The sequence below is a fragment of the Canis lupus genome, chromosome 33 (assembly GCF_048164855.1).
Source record: "Canis lupus baileyi chromosome 33, mCanLup2.hap1, whole genome shotgun sequence".
In the NCBI taxonomy this organism is placed as follows: domain Eukaryota; kingdom Metazoa; phylum Chordata; class Mammalia; order Carnivora; family Canidae; genus Canis; species Canis lupus.
The window spans coordinates 9,022,426-9,042,317 of NC_132870.1; the positions used below are offsets into that span (position 1 = coordinate 9,022,426).

Genomic DNA, 19,892 nt, shown 5'->3' on the forward strand with positions numbered 1-19,892 from the left:
ATGATAAGCCTTCTCTGATATAAGGATATATGACATAAGGGAAATAGAAAAGAAATCTTTCTCTACAAGGGTGGTCCAGGTATTTGCACGAAGAAGATTGGGAAGAAAAGAAGATATCAAAGCATTTAGGAGTGTGTCCTAATTTCCTTTTGAGGCCTTGGTAGGGATTAAACTCAGGGGCTGGTTAAATTTAAGAAACTCAAGAGCAATGCACTTAGAAGTTGTAGTCATCAAGAACTGAAAGCAGATTGAGTGGGTTGGGTGGTGGTTAGATGGCTGATGTTCCCTATGGGTGCTTCTAGATCTAAAGAATTGAATCATGAATTACCAACTGTAAACTGCAGCAGAAGAGGCCAGCAGGATTCAGAGTGGCAAGGTCAACCAAGGCCATAGTGCTTTAGAACAGTGGACAGCAGGGAGCATATGTTTAAGGATTAGCATGAAGTTATTTCTACCAATGCCAAGGGTACCACAATGCCCACAAAAGCATCTGTGTTGCACACTCTACTTTTCTTTACTCATGCAGATTCCTTAGAGGGGAAGTTAGTGAAAGGGGGAGAATATTGGAAACACTGAAAATTTTTATTCAGAGAAAACAAACCCGGTATGGATTTAATCCTAAGTCTGTAGCTGGAATCTGGATTGGAGAATTAGTTAATTTTTCCCCTCACTGGCTAGGGAGTCAGTCACAGGGATTATTTGTGGATAGGAGTTTGCTATAAATGAACTGAAAAAGCATCATTTGTTCTGCATGTTTAAACAAACTTAAAAAAATCACTTTATTAATGGTTTATAATTTTGGTATAAATTTTAGACAAATTATTTTCATTTATCTGAGTGTTTCACTGAAATCAGAAATCTAAAATGTACAAATTTCTCTTTGGAGTACTATGGAAGATTTAGCAAACATGCATAAGTGCTATCATAGTCTGCCCCTCCTCTACCGCTTGTTTCTCCCATTCTTCAATCATACTCAACAGCACCATCACTAATCAGTCGAAGGATTGTTTTTTACTGAGACAGGAAAGAGGCTGTGCAAATTTTTCAACATGGCACTCTAGGCAGCAACCATTAATTGTCCAAAGTTGGTGGAGGGAGGACATTTATTATACATTCCTGCACAATACAGAACTCAAAGATCTTTAATAGATGATCTCTGCCTGTGCGTAAATAATTTAATCCAGAAGATAAGTCATGTGTAGAAGTTGACTGGCAAACTAGGTAGCATATGCTATAGGATGTGTAAATGGTGGAGTAAATACCACAGTATTTCGCACAGGGAAGAGAAAACTGGAGCCTGAGAGCATCAAAGAAATGTTTATCCAAGATGTGTTTCTTCAGATGCACTCAGAAGCAATTTGGAGAGCTGGATAGAATCAAGGAGGAAATCCAGTGATATCGAGTGTGGTTCTCAAATTCCCAGAATTCTCTAGAATAAGGCAAGTATGCACTGTAACATTTGGCTTCAAAACCCCACTCTACCACTTACCAACTGAGTGAACATGGACAAGTGACTTCGGCTCCTTGAATCCATTTCATCAACTATGACAATGTGAATGATAATAAGAAAATCATAGTATTTTTGAGGATAAAATGAAAAAACTTAGAAGGCACTGAGTTCAGTGCCTGGTGCATGGCTCAACAATGTAATTTAACTCCACTTCCTTTCTGTTCATCATTGTTTCATCTCCCTTGACTCAGCAAGTTTCTTTTACAGATTTTGTACCACATAGAGTCTTCCTTTTCATTATTACCTTGTATGACACTCTTCCAATTCCTATTATGCTAAAAAATTAAGAAAGGATCATTTTAAATAAATGTTTCTAAAAGGAGCCACAAAACCAAGAGTGCTTAATTTAACTGTCACAGATTTAAATAAACATAACACTTCACATTTTATATTTCACAAACTCTATACAATGTGCTTTCTCATACGTAGAATAGTTAAAATGATTGCATGTACTAGGGACATTGTGTTAAGGACATTACATTTTCTTATCATCTGCAAATATAGTTACTATATTTTGCTGGCTATTTTCTGTTCAAATTGCATAGTGTATAGGGGTATAGATACAGGGTAATTTAGTCACGTGACTCTTGTCATTATGCTGTCGGGTCACAGAAACCTGAGCTCAGCAATAGTGTTCGTTTTACTTCTTCCCAGCCCTCAGGCTAAAGTGGAAGTGAGGAGTTATGCACATGTGGAATTAATGGGTTTGTTGAGATTAGATTATAATTAATTAGATGATGTAATTCCACATTATCAATTTTTCTGCTGGAAATAAGCAGCATTCTGAACACCTGTATGGTGGGTCCATAAATGGTAGAAATTATGTTTCCCATGTGTTTTGGAGAATGGCTGTGGAACTTGGTGACTTGCCAACAAATGTAACAGTCAGTTTATAGCTAAAGAGGTGTTATGTGCAGTGTAGCAAATTGGGTTATGGAATGGCAAGGAAATCTCTCTTTCTTTCTCTCTCTCTCTCTCTCTCTCTCTCTGTGTGTGTGTCTCTGTCTCTCTCTCCATCTCTCTATGTCTCTAATTGCTGCCAAGGATATAGAATTAAAGGAAGTGAGGTAATTACACAGAGCAGAAACAACAGTATTTTTAGTAAGATTTTCTCTTGCTCCTAGAATCTTTATACTTGTGACGTTCCTGGACTGTTAGGATCCTGCTAGTGTGGGGAAAGAGGCTGAATTATTGCTACTTCCCTATTGTTTTTCTGTTTAAGTTTATATCTCATTAATGACACAAATAATCCATGTGTTCCTGTTTAGGAATTATTTAAATACATCAGGTTCTCCTAGTTCATGAAACAAACTCAGAACTAGCAATGCTCACTGGGGTGGAAAATGGAGTTGATGCCTGAGTGTCTCTCGAAAATAAGTCTGCCTCTGGCTTCCAAATCTCCCAGAATATCTGTCTCCCCGAAGTATTATTTGATATTTTCCTCTTTTACCAATATGTCTGGGGCCTCCTGGGAATTGAAGGACGAGAGAATCCTGCTGAGAGGATGGTACAAGTTATAAGAAGCACTAAAATTTACAGTTTGCCAGTTTGTTAATGTTAGCTGTCTTTTGAGATCAAAGGCTCAAAAGGATATCGAGTCTCTGGGTTCATGAGCAGTTTTGGATTTTTTTTTTTTTATTTTAGTAAGACTGAGGCCTTATTCCCAGGATGTCTTCAAGTTTATCGCATGCTCAGGATAGCTGTAGTTTTAACATTGATCCCTGGAACAGTGACCCCTAGTGCTGGACGGAAACCAGTATCTGTCAGTAATAAGGGTTCCACTGGTCCAAAGTAAATTGGAAAAATGTTGGTTTTGCAAATTTTGGGGGAAAATTTCAGGGCTCTTTGAAATCCAAAAGTCAGAAGGTATTGCCCTATAGCATAGTAGGGCAAATGAATAAAAAGAGTAAAAAGATACAACTACATTTTAACTCATCTATTACAGTAGCTGAAAAAATCTAGTAGGGCAAATTGTAAAATCAGCAGCCACTCTGTTCTTTTCTCAGCACAGAGAAAGCAAGATATTCTCTAAGCATTGGGGTTTCATTTCTTTCTTTTTTTTTTTTAAGGATTTTATTTATTTATTCATGAGAAACACACAGATAGAGGCAGAGACACAGGTCGAGGGAGAAGCAAACTCCTTGCAGGGAGCCTGATGTAGGACTCGACCCCTGAGCCCTGGGATCATGCTCTGAGCCAAAGACAGATGTTTAGCTACCCACGTGTCCCAGCATTGGGATTTCTTTTTTCTTTTCTTTTCTTTTCTTTTCTTTTCTTTTCTTTTCTTTTCTTTTCTTTTTTTAAAGATTTTATTTATTTATTCATGAGAGACACACACAGAGAGAGAGAGGCAGAGTCACAGGCAGAGGGAGAAGCAGGCTCCATGCAGGGAGCCCGATGTGGGACCCGATCCTGGGTCTCCAAGATCAGGCCCTGGGCTGAAGGCGGTGCTAAACCACTGAGCCACTCGGGCTGTCCAGCATTGGGATTTTAAATATTGACCAGCAACGTTGGTCACTGTCAGACAGAAATTATGATGAAAGGTAAATTAGATCATATTTTATATTTTGTGTATGTAAAAATAAAGACAGATGACCATGGGTAACTCTATTTAGAGAAACTGCTTAGGAAATTTACCTAGAAAAGGTGAATGCTAGGGAGGGTTTTACAATGATATTTTTTTCCTACTTTGATATATTTATATATTGTAGTATGATTGCTGATGTAGTGAAATTTATCACATTACATAATTATTACATAATATTATTGTCTCATTTATCATACTGTGCATTAGATCTCTATGCTTTACTTACTACTCATTACAAGTTTAACATTTACACATCACTCTTGTCCCCCACCTGCCATTTTACTCTGTTTTTTCACAGATGTAGCTTTTTAAGATTCCATATGTAAGTGATATCATACACTACTTATGTTTCTATCTGCCTATCTCACTAAGCATAATGTGCTTAAGGCCTATCCCTGTTGATGCGAATGGGAGGTTATCATCCATTCTCGTGGCTGAATAATATCCATTGTACATATATACCACATTTTAAAAAAAGATTGTATTTATTTATTTGATAGGGAGAGAGCAAGAGAGAGCATGAGCAGGATGGGGGGCAAGGGAGTAGGAAGAAGCTGACTCCCTGCTGAGCCATGTGGGGCTGCATCCTAGGACCCTGAGATCATGATCTGAACCAAAGGCAGGTGCTTAACTGAACGAGCCACCTAGGCACCCCATGCACTTTTTTTTTAAATCCATTATTCTATTGATGGGCATTTAGGTTGTTTCCATAGCTTGGCTATTGTGAATAATACTACAATGATCATGGAAGTGCATATATTTTGTCAAAATCTTGTTTTTATTTCCTTTAGGCAGGTGTGGAATTGCTGAATCATATGGCATTTCTTATTTTAGTTTTTTTGAGGAACCTCCATATAGTTTTCCATAGTGGTTGGAGCAATTTACATTTAACCAATAATGTGTAACTATTCCCCTTCACTACATCCTTGCCAGCACAAATCTCTTGTCTTCTTGATGATAGCCATTCTAACAGGTGTGAGATGATATCTCACTGTGGTTTTGATTTGCGTTTCCCTGATGATTAGTGATGCTGAGCATTTTTCATGTGTCTGTTGGCCATCTCGGTGTCCTCTTTATTTTTTTTTATTTAAAAAAAATTTTTTTATTTATTTATGATAGTCACAGAGAGAGAGAGAGAGAGAGAGAGGCAGAGACACAGGCAGAGGGAGAAGCAGGCTCCATGCACTGGGAGCCCGACGTGGGATTCGATCCTGGATCTCCAAGATCGCGCCCTGGGCCAAAGGCAGGCGCCAAACCGCTGCGCCACCCAGGGATCCCTTGGCGTCCTCTTTAGAGAAATATTTAGTTCTTCTGCTCATTTTTTAATTGAGTTGTCTGTTCCTTTGTTATTGAATTAACTGAGTTCTTTATATATTTTGGATATAAATCTCTTACTTGATACATGGTTTGCAAAATTTTCTCCCAGTCTGTAGGTTTCTTTTCACTTTGTTAGTTGTTTTTGTGTGCGTGTGTATGGGTTTTTGTTTTTGTTTTGTTTTGTTTTGTTTTGCTTTTCTTTGCCAACCCTTTGAGCTTGATATAGTTTCTCTTGTTGATTTTTTTCTTCTGTTGTTTGTGTTTCTGGTTTCATACCCCCCAAAATGATTGTCAAAATCAGTATTGATGATCTTCTTTCTTATGTTCTCTTTTAGGAGTTTTATGGTAGTAGGTCATATGTTTAAGTCTTTGATCCATTTTGAATCCATTCTTATGAATGAGGTGAGATAGGGGTCCAATCATTGTTCTGCATGTGTTTCTCCAGTTTTCTCAGTACCATTTGTTGAAGAGACTATCCTTTCCTCATTGGGTATTCTTGGCTCTCTTGTTGAATATTAGTTGACCATATATGCCAGGGTTTAATTCTGGGATCTCTATTCCATTCCATTGGCCAATGTTTTTATTTTTGTGCTACTGTTTTTATTACTATGGCTTTCTAGTATAGTTCGAATCTGGAGAGCATAATACCTCTGGCTTTGTGCTTTTTTTCTCAGGATTTAAGGTTTCACACAAATTTTAGGATTACTTCTTTATTTATTTTGCTACTTTGTTGTTTTTATTATGTGCTACATTAATACACTGCATAACCTGTTAGAAGGGGTAGATGAACATAATGAAGTTATTCTTCATCAATCAGAAAAAGGCTTCCTTAATTGATATTCTCTAACCCCTGTGATACACAGTAATGATTAATTCCAGAGATAGGCCTATCCCTTTGCATCAAACCCCACTGATATGGATAATAGGCAACTGTTTTTTTCTTGCCCCCATTGCTGAACTGTGGATGTGTGCAGTGGCTGTGCCAGAGATGACCGAGCACACAGCTGTGACTTTGATCTCAGGCAGAATCTTGAACCATATTACACTGCCGTTGCCAGGACCTAAAGGAGACCCAGTTGGTACTGTTTCTTTTATTTCTATGACGAATGCCTTTGGTATTTTGATAAGTATTGTGCCGAATCTGTAGATGGCTTTGGATAATATGGTCATTTAAAAAATATTAATTCTTCTGATCCTTGGAAATGGGATGTGTTTCCATTTGTTTGTGTCATTTTTGATTTCTTTCAGCAAAGTTTTGTAGTTTTCTTGTACAGGTCTTTCATTCCTTGGTTAAATTTATTCATAAGTATTTTGTTGTTTTTGAAGCTATTGTGAACGGGATGGTTTTCTTTATTTCTCTTTAAGATGCTTCATCATTAGTATAAATGAATGTAATTGATTTCTGTATTTTTTTTAAAAAGTTTTTATTTTAATTCCAGTTAGTTAATGTACAATGTTAGATTAGTTTAAGGTGTACAATATAGGAATAACACTTCCATACGTCACCCTGTGCTCATCACGACAAATACACTCCTTAAACATCATGTATATAATCCATCATCACAGCCACCTCCCCTCTGGTAGCCATCAGTTTGTTCTCTATGGTTAAGAATCTGTTTCTTGTTTTGCCTCTCTCTCTTCCTTTTTTTCTTGTGCTGGTTTGTTTTGCTTCTTAAGTTCCACATATGAGTGATGTCATACGATATTTGTCTTTCTCTGATTAACCTATTTCACTTTGTACAATACTCTCTAGCTTTATCCATGTCATTGCAAATGGCATGATTTAATTCTTTTTTATAGCTGAGTATATATATATATATATATATATATATATATATATATATATATATCACCTCTTCTTTATCCATTCATTTAGTTGTTGGATACTTGAGCTTTTTCCATAATTTGGCTATTGTAGATCATGCTGCTATAAACATGGAGGTGCATGTATCTCTTTGAATTCATATTTTTGTATTTGTTGGGACCAGTTTTGTGACCTAATATGTGACCTATTCTGGAGGATGTTTCATATGCCTTTGAAAATAATATGTATTCTGTTGTTTTAGAATGGAATGTTCTGGATATAGCTGAGAAGTCCAACTGGTCCTTATTCAAAGCCATTGTTTACTTGTTTATTTTCTGTGTAGACGATTTGCCATTGATGTAAGTGGGATGATAAAGTCCCCTACTAATATTGTGTTATTATCAATTATCAATCAAATTTATATTTGTTGTTAATTGTTTTATATATTTGGGTGTTCCCATGATGGGTATAAATATTTACAATTGTTATGTCTTCTTGTTTGATTATCCCCATTATGATTATATAATACCCTTTTTGGTTCTTTTTACAATCTTTGTTTTAAAGTCTACTTTGTTTGACATAAATATTGCTATTCCAGGTTTTATTTATGTCCATTTGGGTGATAAATATTTCTCCAATCCTTCCCTTTCAATCTGCAAGTGTCTGTAGGTCTAAAAAGGGTCTCTGGTAGACAGAATATAAATGGGTCTTATTTCTTTTTATCCATTCTGACACTCTGTGTCTTTTGATTAGAATATTTAGTCCATTTACATTCAAAATAATTATTGATACATATGTATGTATTGCCATTTTATTACTTGTTTTGTCATTACATCTGGAGACTTTCTCTGATCCTTTCTTGTCTTTGTAGTTTTGGTCTCTCCTTTGCACTTAGAGTCTCCTTTAATATTTCTTGCTGGGCTGGTTTAGTCATGAACTCCTTTAGTTTTTGTTTGCCTGGGAAACTCTTTGTCTCTCCTTCTATTCTGAATGATAGCTTCGTCAGAGTATTCTTGGCTGCAGATTTTTCCCCTAAAGCACTTTGAATTTATTATACCACTCCTTTCTGGCTTGCCAAGTTTCTGTTGAGAAGTCTCCAGCTAACCTCATGGGTTTTCCTTTGTAAGGATTTCTTTTTTCTTCTTTTGTTAAGATGTATTTATTGTTGTTGTTGTTGTTGTTATTATTATTATTATTATTTTAGAGAAAGAGAGAGAGAGTGAGAGAACTAAAGCACGAGAAGGGGCAGAGGGAGAGAGAAACATATTCCCTGCTGACCATGGAGCCCAATGTGGGGCTCAGTCCCTGGACCCTGAGATCATGACCTGAGCCAAACTTAAAAATCAGACACCCAACTGACTGAGCCACCCAGGCACCTCTTTAAGGACTTCTTTTGTCTTGCTGTTTTTAAGATTTTTTTCTTTATCGCTGTATTTTGCAAATTTAATTATAATATGTCTTGGTGTTTGCCCGTTTTTGTTGATTTTGATGGGAGTTCTCTGTACATCCTGGATCTGAATGTCTGTTTCCTTATTAGATAGCAGGAAGTTTTCTGCTTTTATTTCTTGAAATAAATTTTCTTCCCTCTTTTCTCTCTCTTCTTCTTCTGGGACTCCTATAATATGAATGTTTTTATGCTTGATGGAGTCACTGAGTTTCCTAAGTCTATTCTTACATTGCACAATTCTTTTCTTTTTTGTTCAGCTTCATTATTTTCCATTATTTTGTCTTTCCATTATTTTTATCTTTAATTTGTTCCTCTGATTCTTCCAGCCTGTTTTCATTACATGAAGCCTGTTTCAAATTTTGTTTGTTGCATTCTTCATCTCTGATTATTTTTTATCTCTTTTTTTCCCCTGTGGTAAGAGTCTCACTGACTCACTGATGTCTTCTATTCTTTTCTCAAGTCCAATTAGTATCCTTATGACTGTTCCTTTAAATTCTCTATTAGGCATGTTACTTCTCTGTAGAAGCCAACTTGTTGGCTTAAACTTGTTCATAGTCTCTCTTATGATGCTATATGTTACTGTAGTATCAGTTGGAATGTCTCCTTTTCATTTATAATTTTTTTGAGTCTTCTCTTTTTTTTTCTTAGTCTAGCTAAATGTTTGTCAACTTTGCTTATCTTAAAAAAAAAAAAAACAACCCAGCTCTTAATTTTGTTAAATTTGTTTAAAAATTTGGTAAATTTGTTAAAAAACCAGCTCTTTAATTTTTCTCTTGTTTTTCTGGTCTCTATTTCAGTCGTATTCACTTTGATCCTTATTATTTCCTTGTCCTGGTAAGTCTGGGTTTAATTTATTCTTCTTGGGATGCCCAGGTGGCTCAGCAGTTGAGCACCTGCCTTCGGCCCAGGGCGTGATCCTAGAGTCCCAGGATCGAGTCCCACATCGGGCTTCCTGCGTGGAGCCTGCTTCTCTCTCTGCCTGTGTCTCTGCCTCTTTCTATGTCTCTCATGAATAAATAAAATCTTAAAAAAAAATTTGTTCTTCTTTCTCTGGTTCCTCGTGGTGTAAAGTTAGGTTGTTTATTTGGTGTTATTCTAATTTATTAATACATACATTTTTGCTATAAATTTTCCTGTCAGAACTGTTGTTGCTGCATCTCATGATATTTGATATGTTGTGTTTTTATTTTCTTTTGTTTTGATATAATTTTTTATCTAGATTGTCCAAGGTTTTCTGAAAGGGCAATTTCATAGGTGTGGGTAGCCTAGTTCTTTATCTGGTTGTTTTCCTAGTAGCTGTGTCAATCAATTGGAAATATGTTTATTCAAAATAAATGACTTTTGAAATAAATACCTTAGCAATCAAAAGCTGAAGGCCAATTACTTATGCTATAGTACTCCATTTCTCACAACTTCGTTCTGCCGTATGTTTTAATTGTAGAAGTAAGTACCTCTTTCTCACTCCATCCTTCCGCCTCAGGGCAAATATTTCCACCCAACTGGAAGCACCAGCCACTTAAAGCAGCTTAAAGGCTGAACTGAAATTGTTGTCTAAATTCTCCTTCAAAAGATGAAGAATTTATTTCACTTTTATTGGTAATATCTATCAGGGTCAAGACACAGATTTTTTTTACTCCACTAACAAGATAAGACTAGGAATTATTTAATTTATGCCATTTAATTGGTATGACTGGTCCTAGAATGTAGTTATCATTCAAGTCTTTGTTTGAAGCTATAGCATCTCTTTTGTCTCTCTGATGATACTTTAAATCAAGCTAATTTGTCTAACCTGAATGATTGTACAAACAACCAAACTCTTAACTCATTTCAGAGGTGATTAATCATCTCACAAAAAACTTTTACTCTCTTATACTGTAGTTGTCTAAGAGGGGTTATATTTTTCAGCTACTCTTATATTTAAGTGGGTTCAGGGTATTGGTTCTTGTGAGTAGAATGTGAGGGGGGATGAATTCTGCCAATTTCTTATTTTGGAAGCTTTATGTAGATAAACACAGGTAGATGTTCCAACTTCTTGGAAGACAGATGTTGAGGATGGCAGAGCCATGAGATAAAAAGAGTTTGAGTTCTTGAGCAACACTTAGAAGAGAGAAACTGATCAAGAATACACGTTAGATTTTATGAAAGGGAGAAGTAAACTATTGTGTTTTAGCATTATAAATCTTAATTTTTATCGGTTAATAGTACTTAAATTTGGAATGTGTTTCAGCTGTAATATCTAATTTAACATCTTGTTGCTTATTCAGTCACCAAATATTTCCAGAGAACTTAACTACACACACACACACACACACACACACACACACACACACACACAAATAATAGATAACATTTACAGAGAACTTATTGTGGCAAGCACTAAGGATACTTGGAAAAGAAGACACTTTTGGCCTCAATAACAATGAATTGCCTTGTTTTCCAGAAATCTTCCATGAGTGGTGACTTTCTCTGTTCCTGGCTTTTCACTCTTTTTTTTTTTTTTTTTTCTGTCAATAGCGAGTTTTCAAGGCCCTGTCCTCCTACTATTTATAATCAATCCTTTTGCTCAATTATCACTTCTATAAAAGGCTTCTAAATCCATTTTTCTGGCAATGTCCTTTTGCTGTTTTCTAATTTTTCATTACAATTATTAACAGAAAAACTTTACTTGCATGTCTACCATCATCTTAAGTTCAATGAGGAGGCAATATAGAATATGATTGATAGCATAACAAAAAGAAGTTTAAATCATGATTAAAGTTAAATCTTCCACAGCAAGATGACTATTAATTGAATAACCAACTGTATTATTATTGTGTCTATCAATAACTTTTTTCCTATAAGGAAATGCAAAATGCATGCAAACTGAGTTTTAGTCAAAATGAATTTGTGTGTTTCTTCAACATAAATAAGCTAACAATGAACTGCACCCTCTAAAATGAGTTGTAGCTATAGTAATTCAAAGGCTTTTACTTTCACCTTTTATTCTGACATAAAAACTGCAAGCACCTCTTTACCAAGGAAACCTTTATAAAAGTGTTTGTCAATTTATACCTCTTCCTAAGCTCTGTATAGAATGAGGGCACGAAGACAAGGGTCTGAGCTTGAGAACATCTGTCCTATGTTGTTGGAAGAGCTGATGACCTAGTTATCAGGAGCTTTATTTGCATATAACTACTGGAAGATTGTGTGAAAGAGAAAGACTGGACACATTGGAACCTGGCAGGTTTTGCCTCTACCAATCCTATACTAAGACCCATAAGTTATACAATCATAAAAGCCACTCCTTAAAATCTCTCATGGTGTCATGATTAAATTGATGGAAAAGAGTCAAGTCACTCAAGCCTATGGGGTGTATTCTGGTTGGGGATCAATGAGTGATAATTTTAGACATAGCAATGAAGCATCACTAAAATTAACCTCTGGCATCATCCCAGGAAATTAGTACCTGATTCCTAGAGAAAGACATAGTGAGGCAAACTAAAAAGAGTTCAGTGAAGATGACATATCACTACAGGTGTGTTGGAAGCAGGCACACAAGGCATCTAGATTTTAGATTTTCTTTATTTCCTACACATTCACATCCTTTGGCACATTGTTCTTTGAAGCATAGCAGGGGAGAAATGGGGACTATAGCAATGGTGGTGTGACAGGAAGGGCACGTGTGGATGGGAAGTTTGGAGGCAAATTGAGAGGTAGATGTGATTGGGCTATGCTTTTAAAAAAGTTTGTCTGAATCTGTCTTCTGAGAAATTTTCCAGGTGCCTTCATAATGCCCTCTTCCTTCCCTCACTTCCTTCTTGCCATTCACCCTTCATTCTTTCCTTTCATATTTCTATCTTCCTAAGAATATTTATTGAGGGGCACCTGGGTGGCTCAGTCGGTTAAGCATCTACCTTCAGCTCAGGTCATGATCCTGGGGTCCTGCGATCGAGTCCCACGTCAGGCTCCCTGCTCAGCAAGAAGTTAGCTTCTCCCTCATGCCCCTTATCCTGCTTGTGCTCTCTCTCTCTCTCTCAAATAAGCAAAATCTTAAAGAAAGAAAAGACTATTCATTGAGTACACATGTACTAGACACTGTGTTAGGTATTAGCAATACAAAATCATTGCCTTCAAGAGCCTTACATTCTATTGTGGAAGTTAAAATATAAATAAATTATAGAACACTGGGGAAAGTGTTATGATAAATGTATTCATAGTCTGTCTGAGAATCCAGAGGCAAATCGCTTAAGGATGGAGGAGTCAAGCAAAGTTCTTTGAGGTTGGGAGGGCTATGCTGACTCCTAAGGCCAAGAAGACTGGATAAAGCTCAGATGTGCAAGGGCACTCCAGGTAGAAATATCAAATATAGTTAATAATGACTGGAGTTGGAATGCCACGAGTTAATAGAATATCTGTTTTGCTGCTACTGATAAAAGGCATCTAAGCAACAATTGCTTCAAAAATTGAGTTCATCATCTATTTATCATTGTAGAATTATAGTCTCACTAGTACTTAAGAACATGAATATGAAATAGATTGAATATTTAGATTTGTCTAGAGCTGAGGTTTGTAAGGGAAAGAACAATAAAAGGAGAACAGGTATAGAGAAACTCAAGGAAAATGATGAAATCAGAGGGTTCAGACTATATTAAGAGGGAAACAAAGTCAGAAACATATAAATTAATGAATTCTTCTTGTCACTATTTTTCCTCATCTAATAGAAAAATATAAGCCGTTATTTATTTTTTCACTAAACAGAAACTCAAGGATAATGATGAAATCAGAGGGTTCAAACTATATTAAGAGGAAAACAAAGTCAGAAACCTATGATTTAACTTTCTCTCATCTAATAGAAAAGTACAAGCCATTCTCTTATTTTTTTCACTAAACATCAATGGAGGGATCCCTGAGTGGCGCAGCAGTTTGGTGCCTGCCTTTGGCCCAGGGCGCGATCCTGGAGACCCGGGATTGAGTCCCACATCGGGCTCCCGGTGCATGGAGCCTGCTTCTCCCTCTGCCTGAGTCTCTGCCTCTCTCTCTCTCTCTGTGACTATCATAAATAAATAAAAATTTAAAAAATAAATAAATAAACATCAATGGAGTGCTGATAATGTGTCAGGATAAGAATTAGGACCTAAGGATGCCAAAATGGAATCAGAAATGATCCTATACTCAGAAAGTGTACAATTTAGTGAAAAGAGACACATGTTAAACAAGGTGAATCAGGGGGCTAGGATGCAGTTTTCTTGGTTCTGGAGAAAAGCAGGCAAATCTTGTGGCTGGGCTCGGGGGAGGGAGGATTATAGAGAAGGATGCTAAATAAGTAAAGGTCCTACTTTTACTCTGTCGCCTTTGGACTAGGGCCATCCAGCTTCTTGATTGTTCCTTTTCCCAGCACTGTCATTGCTCTTGTAAATTGTGTTTGGCCTGTCAGCCTACTAACATACTTCTCATAATTGAGACTTGACTATAAATTACATGTTTTTTAAAACCTTTTAATTTTGGAATGATTTTAGATTTATAGAAAAGTTGTATAGATACAGAGAGTTTGCATATATCCTTCATCCAACCTTCTCAGTGTTAATATCTCATATGACCAATTGCCTAACATTTGTCAAAACTAAAACATTAATATAGATGTAATACTATTATCAACTAAACTATAGACTTTGTTTGGATTTCATTAGTTTTCCTATGAATGTCCTTTTCTTTTTTTTTTTTAAGATCTTATTTATTTATTTGAGAGAGAAAAAGTGCTGGGGGCAGGAGAGAGCACACATGGTGGGGAGGGGCAGAGGGAAAGGGAAAAGCAGACTCCTCACTGAGCAGGGGACTCCTCGCCGCCCCCCCCCCCCCCACACACACACACACACACACACACGACACAGGGCTCAGTCTCAGGACTCTGAGATCATGACCTGAGCTGAAGGCAGATATTTAACTGACTGAGCCCCCTAGGTGCTCCATGAATGTCCTTTTCTGTTGCAGAGTTCAAACAGGAAGCCACATTACATTAATTGCCAGGTCTCTTTACTCTCCTTGAAATGTGGTGGCTTCTTTGTCTTATTTTGTTTTTCATGCCTTTGACATCTTTGAAGAGTTGTAGTTGTGTTTTAACCGTACTTTATGGTTATGTGTGCCTTCTTTCCCTGGTGATATCTTGCTATTAGTTATGATTAGGTTTAGCTGCATATAATAGAAAATGTATAAAAGTTTAGCAGTTGGGAACTGATATGGTTTCTTCTGCATAGGAACCTAGGCTTTAACTTTGTGTCTGCCTATTATCCTTAAGAGTGTCTTCTATCCTCAAGGTCACCGATTGCCCAAGTTTGCGATTGGAACTTTAAGAAGCAGGAGACCCCTCTTCTGTCTTAAAATGCTTTTCTGAAAGTCCTACCCCACAACTTTTGATTAGATCTCATTAGCCAGAACTTATTCATATGGTAATTTTTACTTCAGGGGAGCTGGGAAATGTCTTTCAGCTGATTTTTTAGCCACACCAAACAAAATTGGGATTCTCTTTCTGAGGAAGAAGTGGAGAGTGAATATTGCATGGGCAATTAGCAGAATCTGCTTCACCCAGATAAGAATAAATGAATAAATAAGTAAATAGTGTGGTGAATGTCTGCATGAAGAAACAGAAAAACAGCCATTTGGAAGTCCTCGATGAGAAGGGAGACATCTGCAGATTGATTGTATTTCTGGGGGCTGTGCAGAGACAGAGATATTGTTTTGTTGATACCCCCAAAGTCTTTGATTGAACTCCTAAGGTCCTGCATGTTTTCTTTTCATTCAGATTAGTAAATACCTTTGTCTCTGGCCATTTACAAATAAGCAAATGAGCTAAGAGTTAAAAGAAATATAGAGATTCTTGATTTCTATCTTCCCTTAAATTTTTAGGAAGATGTCAAGAATTTTCTTGAAATTAGAAGAACCCTTCCCCCTATATAGCAAACACTGCCATTCATGGTGGAAGTGGCAGGGAGAAGCAAGATGAATAAAATCCTGAGTTGCAGAGACAGTTGTTAGGAATTACTTTATTGGGCAGTATTACAAAGAATCAGAGAGCCACTGATGTTGCTTAAGGAATGAGTTTTTCTGTCAGTTGGTTCCTAAGGTCTTGCCTTGTTAAAAAACAGGGAGCATACATCTTATGAGAGCTCATTCTTGCTTGTTGACTACAGAGAAGACCTTAAGAAAGACTTTTTTAAAAAAGATTTTATTCATGAGACACACAGAAAGAGAGAGGCAGAAACATAGGCAGAGGCAGAGGGAGAAGCAGGCTCCATGCAAGGAACCCGATGTGGGACTCGGTCCTGGGACCCCAGAATCACGCCCTGGGCCAAAGGCAGACACGCTTAACTGCTGAGCCACCCAGGCGTCCCAGGAAAAACATTTTAAAATCAGGCTTGATTGACCATGTATAAAAATATCTGGATTTCTACCTACAGCGTTGAATGAAACACAGACCTAAAACATGAAGGAATTTTTTAAAGGAATATATAATTGTCATTATTTTCAAATTGAGGTTGAGTATAATTTTAATTTCAATAATAATTTTTTAAAGAGTTGGTTATCTTATTCTATGTAGAAGTACTACCACTTCCCCTTACCCTGACATGAATTCTGAAATAATACTAAGTACTGACCATTTAAAAATCTCTGTATGGAACACGCAGCCTTTCAATAATAATTAAAAACGTTGTGCCTATTTAGGTGATTCTGACTACTTGTCTTTTTAGTCCTCATCTGCAGTCTCAGCTAGGTGATCTTGTTAAAGGTGCAACCTCTATGATCACACACGACAGCCCCAGTTTTGATGTGCAGCTTGCTAGACCCATCATTCAGCACTCCCAAGATGTAAGAAGATGCCCCTCCCCAACAAGGTCATATGGGTGAGGACTGTTAGGGTACCAACAACCTTATAGTAATGAGCTTGAATTCCTTGTTCCTGACACCAACGGAAAAGGATGAAAGATTGCTGCTCTAGAAACTGCATGATGACTAAAAGCAATTGTGCAGACCACTTTTTATAGCTCTAAATGGTAAAAGTCTCCACAATTCTCTTCCTGGCTACTGAGACCTGGGGAGTCATGTGACTTTGTGTGTGTGTGTGTGTGTGTGTGTGTGTGACTTCTTTGAAGTTGTCCCTAGATCAGTGGTTCTTGACTTGGGATAGTTTTGCTCCCCACCCCCTCCAAGGGGACATTTGGCAATGCCTGGAAGCTTTTTTGGTTGTCACTCCTAGGAGGGAGGTGCTACTCCCATCTAGTGGGTAGAAGACAGGAATGCTGGTAAATCTTGCAATGCACAAGAGAGCACCCTCCATCTCCTATAAGGAATCATCCTGCCCAAAATGTCAATAGTGTTGAATTTGAGAGATCCTGCCTTGGAATACTGAACACATTGTTCCTCACATTGATAGGGGTCTGGAAATGACCTTACCTCAAACTCTCACATCAAGGGCTCAGGAAAGCTAAGTTCTCAGTTGATTTTGACTTAGGTACAACTCTAGACAAATCATGGTCTCAATTTCTTTTATCAAATGTAATGAATGTATTTGTTATACTGACTTTATAAGGTAGTGATGAGAATGACATAATAGATATGAATATACTTTGAAAAAATTTCAAAAAGCCACAAAACTCATTATTGATGCCATGTTGAGAGCTTTCCAGACACAAAAACATTCTGGCTGACTACAGCTGAATTACTTTCCGCCTTATCCCCTTTCTTAACTGTAACATCAAACAATTCATTTTCAAAACACATCACTTGTTTAAACACAGGATAACTTCTCTAGATGAGAGAATTTGCTTGGAGTGATTGTCTTTGGTATTTATCTTTTCCTACACTCTATTACTTCCCTTGTCATCACTTTTTTCGTCCATGTTGACATAGTATATTATCTACTTCCCTGAAAAAAAATGAAAGTTGGGCTAGGTTATTAATTAATAACATCATCTAAAATACCATCATTTTTTATCAGAGTCTGAACTGAATCCGTATAATTTTGAACTTGACTTAAATGAAATAAATTGACCTTGGGGATGCACAATCATTAACGATCATTTGACACAAACACACATTAAATGGGATGGAACATTACTGAAAATCTATGTACGTATGAAAATGGTTCCATAGATGCCTATCAAAACAGTGGTGAAGGTAATGCAAATAGGGCCGCATTGTAAATGTATTATCAGTGGGTGGCCATTTTAACAAAATAGTACAGAACCTTCTTAGAGTGAATCTTTAATTGTAAAACTTCATCTTAAGAGGAATAAAGTGGAAAATGATATTAGACATTTACATCAAGAATGTATTACAGCCTGAAAAGAGCATACTGGACAAGGCTTTCAGTTTGCTCCTTTTGGAGCCCTGTTTAGAAGGTGTCTCAATTGTGCCAGGGTGCCGCATATCCATGCTGTAGATAAAATATGTTAGTTCTCGGGAAAGAAGTATCAGAAGTGAAAGAAAATTCTCTGCTTCCTGTTTGGTGATCCCATGATTATACAGAAATGACACATCTGGCATTCTCTGTGTTTCTCTGGAATCCTAGAAAGGAATCTGAAGAGGATGCCATTGTTCTCTGTTTCCTTGATTAAGATTATGATTTATGATACTGGCTATAGTGATATTTGCTTACTTATTTATTTATTTGATTTTATTTATTTCTTCATGAGAGACACGCAGAGAGAGGCAGAGACACAGGCAGAGGGAGAAGCAGGCTCTCTGCGGGGATCCTGATGCAGGACTCGATCCCAGGACCTCGGGGTCATGACTTGAGCCAAAGGCAGACACTCAACCACTGAGCCACCCAGGCAGCCCCTATAGTGATATTTAAGTCCATTATTTCTTTTAAGGTTTTAGTGCTCGATCATTTGATTTTCCTTATGCTCAGTTCTCTAAGCCACGCCTCACCATTCTCCCATTTACTGAGTCTTGTTGTACAGAAACAAGGAGCACATAATGCTCTAGATGCTATTCTTGATTTTGCCAAGGAAAAAAGAGCCAAGATTTCATGGCACCTCTGCAGTACAGATAAGAATGTAAGGGATGGGAATTGAATACGGGTATAGGTCCTTTGCTTTCTTCACCCACAAACATTAATGCATCAGCCTCCTTTTCTGCAACTTCTCTTAATAAAACACCTTTTTTACATTCCTTCAAAATGCTGCAGGTTGGGGCAGGGAAGAAGAGGTGGTACATTGGCTTATAAATTTGTAAATTGTGACTTGAGTCCTTCTCCTTCTTTCAGCACACAGAATGCAGGTATCATGGATCAAAGTGAAGGTGTCCTTAATAGGCGCATAATCAATTAAGCCGTTGCTGAGTTTGCTTTATGGCAGTAGCTAGTCATTGAAATAGTGTAACAAAGCATTCCCAAACAGTGGCCAGAATTTAAATTGCTATTTACTCCAGATTGACAGGTAGTATCTCTGATCAAACAGAAGGGCTTCGGCTCACCATCGCAGTTTGCAGGACTTTATGGCACATTGCTGCCTTGTTCTAGATAATGCCTGGCCCATTTCTCATGCCCAGTGAGCGTTAAATAATACCAATACTGTCAAGTGCTTCTTATTTTTCACCTGGGAACATTTATAACTCTGTGCTTCATGTACTTTCTAATTCCTCATGCTCAATGATGGGAATGAAAATTAATTACTCTGGGAATGTGAACGTCGCCTTGACAAATCATTTCTATTCTGTTAAATAAAGTTTTTGTTGGTGAAATCAGGAGGTCCCTGGATTCTGTTCTCTTCACCTAATCCCCTATTATTCCTTCTTCTGCCCTAAATTTTTTTTTTTTTAAGAAATGCCAAAACTGAAGAAGAGTAATTGACTTTTAATTTAGGTTTCGGGATTTAGATGTGATTTATTTTAAAACCTTCCTAAGTGTGGCATTTAGGTCTACTTGAAATTCCCAATTTTCTATTCCTGTAGCTCAGCCAAATGTGTCGTTTTGATTTCTGAGCTGCACATTCCTGGGAGCATGGGTCTCATTTGTCTGAAAAAGAGAGATGTAAGCTCATTTGAAGTTTTAGTTGACTTATAGTTCTTCTTTGACCTTTGCTACTAATAGCTGGCAGAGAATAAAACCAGACATGTCAATCACTGTCTAGATTTTATAACTATTGACTGTTTCTTGAAGGAATGCAGTGCTTATTTTATTGGCCTGTTGTACCATAGTAGGAGATTTATAGAGTGTCAAGAAAATGAAAACCATGGCTAGCTAGAGTTATCC

The 19,892-nt window shown here is 37.1% G+C and overlaps 1 protein-coding gene and 1 pseudogene across 1 annotated transcript in view; one reads left to right on the plus strand and one right to left on the minus strand.

The window, feature by feature from the left end:
* ARHGAP24 (Rho GTPase activating protein 24) overlaps positions 1 to 19,892 on the plus strand; it is a 732,927-nt gene that overhangs the window by 127,010 nt on the left and 586,025 nt on the right. The window lies entirely within an intron of this gene.
* LOC140623564 (NADH dehydrogenase [ubiquinone] 1 alpha subcomplex subunit 1 pseudogene) lies at positions 6,244 to 9,173 on the minus strand (annotated as a pseudogene).